The sequence below is a fragment of the Giraffa tippelskirchi genome, chromosome 4 (genome assembly GCF_054371585.1).
Source record: "Giraffa tippelskirchi isolate mGirTip1 chromosome 4, T2T-mGirTip1v1.2.pri, whole genome shotgun sequence".
NCBI classification, from domain to species: Eukaryota; Metazoa; Chordata; class Mammalia; order Artiodactyla; family Giraffidae; genus Giraffa; species Giraffa tippelskirchi.
Genome location: NC_137278.1, coordinates 89,987,264 through 89,995,683, shown reverse-complemented (window position 1 = coordinate 89,995,683; position 8,420 = coordinate 89,987,264).

Genomic DNA, 8,420 nt, shown 5'->3' with positions numbered 1-8,420 from the left:
CGCAAGGTCATCTGCTTTCCTCGTCTTCTCTGATTGAGGAGCTCAGGTGCAGGCGGTCCAGGAGAGGTCGGGGCCTTGAAGACACTGTCTTACGTTGGAGGTGGCCGAACAGTCCACAGCCAACACCTAAGACCCTCCAAGAAGACAACTAGACCATCCCGGGAACATAGCGGCCGCCTGGCCTCCTCCGACCCTCATCTTCCACTCGCGAACGCCGAGCAGCAGACTACTGTACTCCAGCCAGTTTCCATTTCGTGCACTAATTCGTCGGGGTTGAGAGGGCAGTTGGGAAGGAGAACAAATACTCAGCAAACTTTTCCACCAGGGCCTTCCAGGCCACAGGAAAACACAGCATCCAGGCCTAAGAGGACACTAGGCGGTGATGGGGAGGCTGGGACCTGCACCTTGCCAGTCACTGCGAGAAGCCGATCGGCTTCCTCTCTGCCGCCCGGCTTAGTCAGAGCTGCCTGGACGCGGTCCGGGTGCGCGGATCCAGGCAGTGAATCCCGGCGCCCAGAGGCCAGAAGGTCCTCATGCCGCGAGGCTCTGCAAGGACTCCAGGCCAGGTCTTGGGAGTGGCCTGTCTGAGCGCCCGGAGTCTCGGCCGGGGAGAGCGCTCCGGGCGCCCTTGTTGCCACAAAGCGGGTTAAAGTCTATTTTCCACTCGACTGGTCCGAAAAGCCCCCGCGCGGCGAAGCCGTTCCGGCCCCCTTGGGAGAGGTGGGGAAGAGACAGCGAGGGGGTGGGGGTGAGACTGCCGCACCCTGCAGCCTGGTCGCGTCCAGAACAGACCCGGGCGGAGCCCCTCGGAAGCGCCCCAGAAACACCTGAGGAAGGAATCCTTACTGAATTCGTGGCGAGGGCTTGTGTCTCTTTTGCTGGCCCCTCCGGTTCTTTCTGGCTCACTGTGCTGGTCTCTCCGTTTCAGTCTCAGGCCGTCTGTCTCTTTCTCCCTTTCCTGCCTCTTTACCGCCTTCTCCCCTCCCCCCTGCCCCCACTTTCCCTCGGTTTCTTCCCCTTCTCCCTTTGCCTCATCCTCCGTTCTGGATAAGGAGAAGCTCCCCTGAGTGGGGACAAGGACAGAACGAGGCCATATCGCTGGGTGGTGAGGGTGCGAAGCTGGGCAAAGACATGGAACCGAGATTTTCGTCCTATGTGGAAGGAGACAACGTGAATTTTGCTGGAGCAAGGTCCCCGCAGGGAGGCAGGTTTAGTTGGATAAGCATAACCCGGGCCTGTTCTCTGTGGCGAGGAGGGACTAAGTGCTTGGGCCTGTGACCGAGAAGACTGGAGCCGGATAGGGTTGAACTCGGCCCCTGGGCTTTGTTCCCCTAGCCGGTGGTGAACCTCACCTGTCTAGCTGCAGGCCCCCACCTCCTACCTCACCGCAAGGTGGGACATTGACCCCTGAACTCACTAAATTGGGCAGGTAGAGGAGCCTGAATCTGTTGGGCCATGCCTGGACATATCTACACTGGCCACATGGACTTTCCTCATCTGGCTCTGAGTATACATCTCCCTATGTAAATCCAAAGACCTTTATAGTAACAACTCCTTTCCTTGTTGTTGTGCTTTCCAAATACGTGGACATCAGTTGTCTGTCATTAACCCTGTTTACAGATGAAGAAACGGACTGCACGGGACCAATGACTGGAGTCTGGTCGTGGTCTGGGTTGAGCTGGGACAGTTCAGTGGGCCTGGCCTGGCTCAGGTTCTGCCCCCATTCTACCCCAACCGCCCTGCCACTGCAGCTGGACTCTCACAGGATCAGTGATGGGTTACCCAGTGCCTTGGGTGAAGGGGGTTCTACCTTCATTTTCCCTCTCCTTAACCTCTCCCATTGTGCCTTTCTCTTACTTTCCTTTCCTGTAATTTCTTAATTTCCCTCCTTCCCTTCCCTCCCTCAGCAGATATTTATCTCTTACCTGATTTCCTCTATTTCCGTTGCTCTTAGGGCCGCTTTTCTCCTTGTTGCCTCCCCTGCAGTAGGTTAAGAGAAGAATTTGTTATCTTCAGGAGGTCTCTAAGTCTCCCACTGTGTTCTGGATCCAGCATCAATGCCCCTCACCACGCCCCAAGTTTTTCTTGTGCCAGATTCCCTGCTTGGTCCCTGCCAAGCTCCCACAGGTCTCCCATTGCGACCTCTCCTCAAAACAGCTGATCATATGCAGGCTTCCTCTCCTCACCAGTGGACAGCAGTCCACCTTAACCCTAACCTGCGGCCCCTCCCCCACCTATGCTCCCCAGCCCTTCCCCTCCACTTCCCCGTCCTCCCCTTCAGCCTGTTGAGTTCTGCAGGAGCCCCCAGGTTGATCATGCCTCCCTGATGCTGGAGCACCTTATAGTCCCACGTATCTGCAGGCTGCTTGCCTTTCACTCTACCCCAGCCTGAAGCCCAGCGCCTTCCCTGGGTTCTCATCTCCCCAAACCCAGCACTTCGCTTTATTCAGAGGAGCTTGATTGCTTACTCAGAGGATAAGACCTGAACCATCTGTCCTAGTTCTAGCCCCACATCAACTTTTCTCCCCTCTTCATCTCTGGAATAAATTGGCTCAAGTCCTGACTCATTCATTTACTAATGGTGAGCTCTGGGGCCAACAATCTTGCCTCAGCTTGCACATCTGTGAAATGCCAAGACTTTAGTGGGACCTCTGTGAGGATTAAATGAGATAAGTTTGTGATGTCCAGGACCAACGTCTGACTCCAGAGAGGCACTCAGTGAATGTTACGCTATCTGCCTTTGCCTATGCAGGAAACCTGGGAATCATCCTCAAATCCTCATCCTTTCCCATCCTCCTTATCCTACCAGTCACCTGGTCTTGAGGTTAAGTACTTCTCAAATCTATATCTTCTCCCTTTTTGCTTCTTTGCTGGCTGATTTCATTCTTCCTAACTCAGTTTAGCTTCTCCCAGAACCATCCCCTATCCTCCCCACCCACCTCTCACCACTCAGTCATAGCATTCCCCTGGAGAGTGGAGTTGTCTGTGGAGACATTGTGGAGACATTGGTCCAAAACATCCCCAGTCATCTCCCTTTGATCTTCTATCTTCCTCGTTCCTCTTCAGCCTACTTCATCTTCAGGTCTCCCTGCCCTCATGTTTCCCTCACCCTGTTAACTTTCCTCTTCACCACCAGCTAAGTCTTAAATAACTTTTTGTCCCTCTCTAGCGCCCTCATTTCCTTCTTGACTCGGCAAGCCTTTACAACCTGGCTTCCATCCCCATCATATTAGGAATAAGCCTTGTAAAAAGCTCCAAAATTTTTATCACGGTGCTATTACAACAGTAATGTGTGCTTACAGAGACAATAATAAGCACAACAACCTCATCATGTTATTGTCAGATTGAATTAGTTATAATCCCCACCCAATGGGCTTGAAGCAGTACATGTATTAAGCACTTGATAAATGTTAGCAATTATATTACAGAGCTGTGTTTTCCAATATGGAAACCATGTGGCTGTTGGGTGCTTGAAATGTGGATGGCTTGAATTGAGATATTCTGTAAATATAAAATACACACTAGATTTGGAAGGCTTAGCATTAAAAATGTAAACTATATTAATATTTTCATGTTGATTACATGTTACAATAATAATATTTGGGATATTTGGGGGTTAAATAAAATATATTATTTTTATCAATTTCTTTTTACTTTTTAAATGTAGCTACTAGAACATTTTAAAGTACTTATGTATCTCACATTTCTATTGGACAGAATTGCTGTAGAAAATACAAGTAATCCAAAAAAGAGAAAAAGAGTAAATGGGTTTGGGGGAAGGGAAAACAGAGGTCTTATAATTGTCAAGCCCTCCCATGCAGAAACAGGGTTATGGAATTGTTGCAGTATATCCTTTCAGTTCTTTCTGTCTCTATGTGTCTCCTTTCAAAAGGGGGATATCATACTGTATACACTTTTATAACCATCACAAGCATCTTTGTATCCATTAAATATTCTCTATTGTGGGACATTTATGCTGTTTACAAAGTTTCACTAATTTAAACAAAATTTTGAGCCAGTCTTACTATCAATACATGTACATGGGTATTACTTTTCTATACATTCTGGAAGTGTAATTTCCAGATGTATCTTGATGGTTTGGGGGAAGAAAATGGACAGAATAAATAAAATAAATTTGCTATCATTTAATAAGTTCTATATGAAGTGCCACGTGCTGTGCTATGCCCATTGTACATTAATTTCCAGATATGCAGTATTTTGATTCTTTTGAGCCACGTTGCTAATTTGGCCCTAGAAATGTTGTACCCATTTATTCTCCCATGAGAGAGTTTAAGGGTTTTTCTTCATCTTCTGAAATGCTAATCAGGACTCCTTATTTCCAAACCCAAGTCTTTCTAGTTATAATTGTCAGTGGGTTCTTCAGCATTTGATTACCTTCAACTTCCATTCTTTTGGAAATTCTCTTTCCTTCATTTTTCTAACAAATAATTGCCTAGATCTGCAGCCTCTGGGAATAGCTCCTTCATGGACTTCCCTTTCTTTTCCTAACTGTGTGTGTCCTTGAGACTTCCCTGTCTATTCCAACCTTCTGATCTATCCATCTGTATACCATTATTTACTCCTACAGCTTCAACCAATAACTAATACAGACCCTTCTATGGGTTTGTAATACCAGCTCTTTATTTTTCCCCAGATTAAGTCATTAATTTTTCAGATATTTGTGAGATGCCTTCCCACAGGCTCCTGAGACACTCACAATACCCTCAAACTGAGCTCAACATCTTGCCCACCAAATATGTGCCCCTCCCTGGCTCAGCTTCCTCTGAAACGGCCCCATCTTTCTCCAAGACACCTAGCAGCTAGGAAGCATCTATGATGTCTTCCTCTTGGCCAGCACCCTGCACAGCCAGGCTTTGCATCCCTTCCTTTCTTTCCATGCCCTCTGCCACTGGCGTACTTCCTCCTTGTTACCTGTCCCCAGTGATCCCCCTGCAGTAATAATTTGTGTTCTCTCCTCTCTATGATTCATATTATATGTGGCTGCCAGATTTCTACAACACAACTCTATCTCGGTAAGATGTTTTCACACCACTGTGGGACCCAGGGCAGCTTCTTTACCTCTCTGTGACTCAGTTTTTTCACCCACAATCTGCAGGTAATAACAGTACCTGGAGAAATGTTGAAAAAATTATGAAATGATTCATGTATAGCTTTGCAAACTCAGTAAGCATCAACTGTTAGTGTCACTGTCTCCAATAGAGTTCAAAGCCCTTAGCCGGGCATTCAAGGATCTTCATGAACAAGCGCCTACTAGATCATGTCCTCTGCTCACCTAGGGATAAACTGTGCTGCACAATACTCCTGCCACCCAAGGCATTTATCCAGAGATCCCTTACTCTCTGTGGCATGCTCTACACATTTCTCCTCCCAAAAAATGTTACTCTAGAGCGTATGTCAGTTCCTTTTCTGAGAGGAGGAAAATTGTCAAAAGTGCATGAAGTCAACTGTATAGAATGCCAACTTTATGAGAACTGTCATTTATTTTGTTCACTGGTGTATTCCCAATACCGAGAATAATTGCCTGGCATATAATAGATGCTTGTTCAAGATTGTTGACTGAATATACCAATTTGAAAAACATAATTTAAGGTTATGTTTGTTCTGAGACAGTGTAAAAAATTTTTCATCACCATAGAACATAAAGAAAAGATTATCCCATGCTCTGTGAGGTCTGTGATGAGAAGTGGACCTATGCCTCATTTGGGGAGATTTCTTCTGCAGAGCCTCCAACAGATGGGAAAGGAAGCCCATCATGAACTTGAACCCTGCCCTGTAATTACCTAAAGTCTTGAGTGGGGAGGACTAAATTTTCCAGTGTCTCTCTATATTGTAAAATGTGTGAACTTGGAGCAAATATCTCTTTCTTCTGGGAAGACCACTTCAATGGCTGCCTCACTTTTGCAAAGACAAACAAAAGACTTAATTCTTAAATGGAGCAATTAGAGATCCCACGACTCGGTGTTCTGTGTAACGATATAAACATCTTCTCTCTAATAGGATGGTATCTTTGTAGATAACTATTACTTCAGGGGAATATTTCTTTTCAACATATGAATCTAGGCTGCTCTCTCCCTGAAAATTAGAATTCTTTCTTAGGAGTGTAGATGTGCTCTTATTCAAATACTTCTTCTATGGAATTGAAGGGCAGGGGAGGCCACGCCCTTCACCTCCCATTGATAATGTAGTCTTGAGCAGAAGTGCCAAAACCCACCCCAAGTTATTGATTCTGCTGAATACCCACTCAGAATGTCAGTCCAGAAAGAATATTTTTACTTTTTATTTTAAAAACTTGCAAACATACCCCAAAGTAGACAAAAGTGTACAATGCCTATGCATATTCCCTGTTGCTTAGATTTTACAGCCATTCACATTTTTCCATTTTGCTTCATCCTTCTTTCTCTGGAGTATTTTAGAGTAGATTACAACCATCATGATATTTCACCTCTAAATATCTCACTGTGAATTTCCTTGGGGAATTCTTTCTGAAAAATCAAGACTTTTTACCATGTGAAATTTCAAACATACTTTGTAGAGAGAATGATATGATGAATCTCCACATGTTTATCATTTAACTTCAGTTATCAGTCTTTTGCCAGTCTTAAAAACATCTTTTTGAATGATTGCTGAGTTGGCACAAAAGTAAAGAAAAATAATTGCCCACAAATTACAGAAACTTGAATTGAGACAAGGAAGTACATTCTCAAGTTAGAGTTTGTGTTGGAACAAATCCTACTTCACTGCTGGTCCAGAGTTTGGGCTTTAAAGGGCCACAAGTTCGAAGGACAGGGGACAAAGAATGGGACAGGAAGTCAGATCAAAGACCTTTGAAAGGTGACATCTTAGCTGAGTGAATGAGAAAATAATTCACCTGCCACAAAAGGAGGTAGTGGACATATGCATCTGGCTTAGCTTTGGCTCTGTGTGGAAGGGAAAAAAGAAAACATGTTTTCTTGAGAGTTCCTAATCATAGCCCCGCTATACTTGGATTAGGGGCCAGAAATTTTAGAAAGCCTAAAAGATTCCAAGCTGAAATTTAGTATCCACTGGAAGAAGCAAGCAAGCTTCTTTAGTGGAATACACTTGAAAGCCAAACTTACAAAAATTTTTTTACTTTATATTGGAGTATAGTTGATAAACAGTGTTGTGTTAGTTTCAGGTGTACAGCAAAGTGATTAGGTTATATATATATATATATCCATTCTTTTTCAAAATTTTTTCCTATTTAGGTTGTTACAGAGTATTGAGCAGTTTCCTGTGCTATACAGTAAGTCCTTGTTGGTTATCTGTTTTAACTATATCGGTGTGTACATGTCAATCCCAAAGGCCTATTCTATCCCTCCCCCTGCCCCCCCATCATAAATTTGTTCTCTAAGTCTGTGAGTCTGTTTCTGTTTGAAAGCCAAACTTTAAATAACTTCCCCAGACAAAGTTCCAAGGAAGATAAACTCACAATCAAAAATCACAAAATACACAGGAAAATAAACTACCATGAAAGCCAGCAGATACTAATAACTATGAATCAGACCTGCAGAGGCAGCATATATTAGAACTATCAGGTACATAATATAAAATAATTATGTATATTATGTTTTTAAAATAAAAGAGAGTATTAAAAAGAAACTAAAAATACCTAACATAGGTGTGGAAAATGGTACAACTTCTGAAATTATTTGGCAGGGTTTTGTTTGGTTTTTGTTTTGGCCGTGCCATGTGGCTTGCAGGATCTTAGTTCCCTGATCAGGGATTGAACCTGGGCCCGGGCAGTGAGAGCACTGAGTCCTAATCACTGGACTGCCAGGAAATTCCCTTGGTTGTTTTAAATAAAATTATAATATACCCATTCAGCCATTCTACTCCTGGGTATATATCCAAGAGAAACAAGTACATATCTACAAAACTTTATTCATAATCATCAAAACCAGGAAACAATCTACATGCCCATCAACAGTAGGGTGAACAGATAGATAAATTATTAGACTCATACAATGAAGTGCAGTAAAAATAAAACAATGGATCAGGCAACAACATGGATAGATCTCAGATGCACTATTGGGTTGACAGAAGTCAGAATAATGGTTATCCCTGAGGAATTCTCCAGTAGACTGGAAAGTGGAAGAGTGGAACATGCTGAGGTCCTAGGAATGCTCTATATTTTAACTTTGTGTTGTTTACATGGATACACACAAACATAAAAGTTCATCATGAGTACACTTATGATTTATGCATTTTACTATGTAAAGTATACCTCATATAAACAAAAGGGACTAGCCAATTTGGAAAAGTACCAGGGAGAAATATAAAGTAAAATTACTGAAACTAGAAACTCAATTTATAGAAAGTTAGTAGAGCAGACACAGCACAAGAGAGAAATTATAACCTGAAATATCTAAAGAATTGAA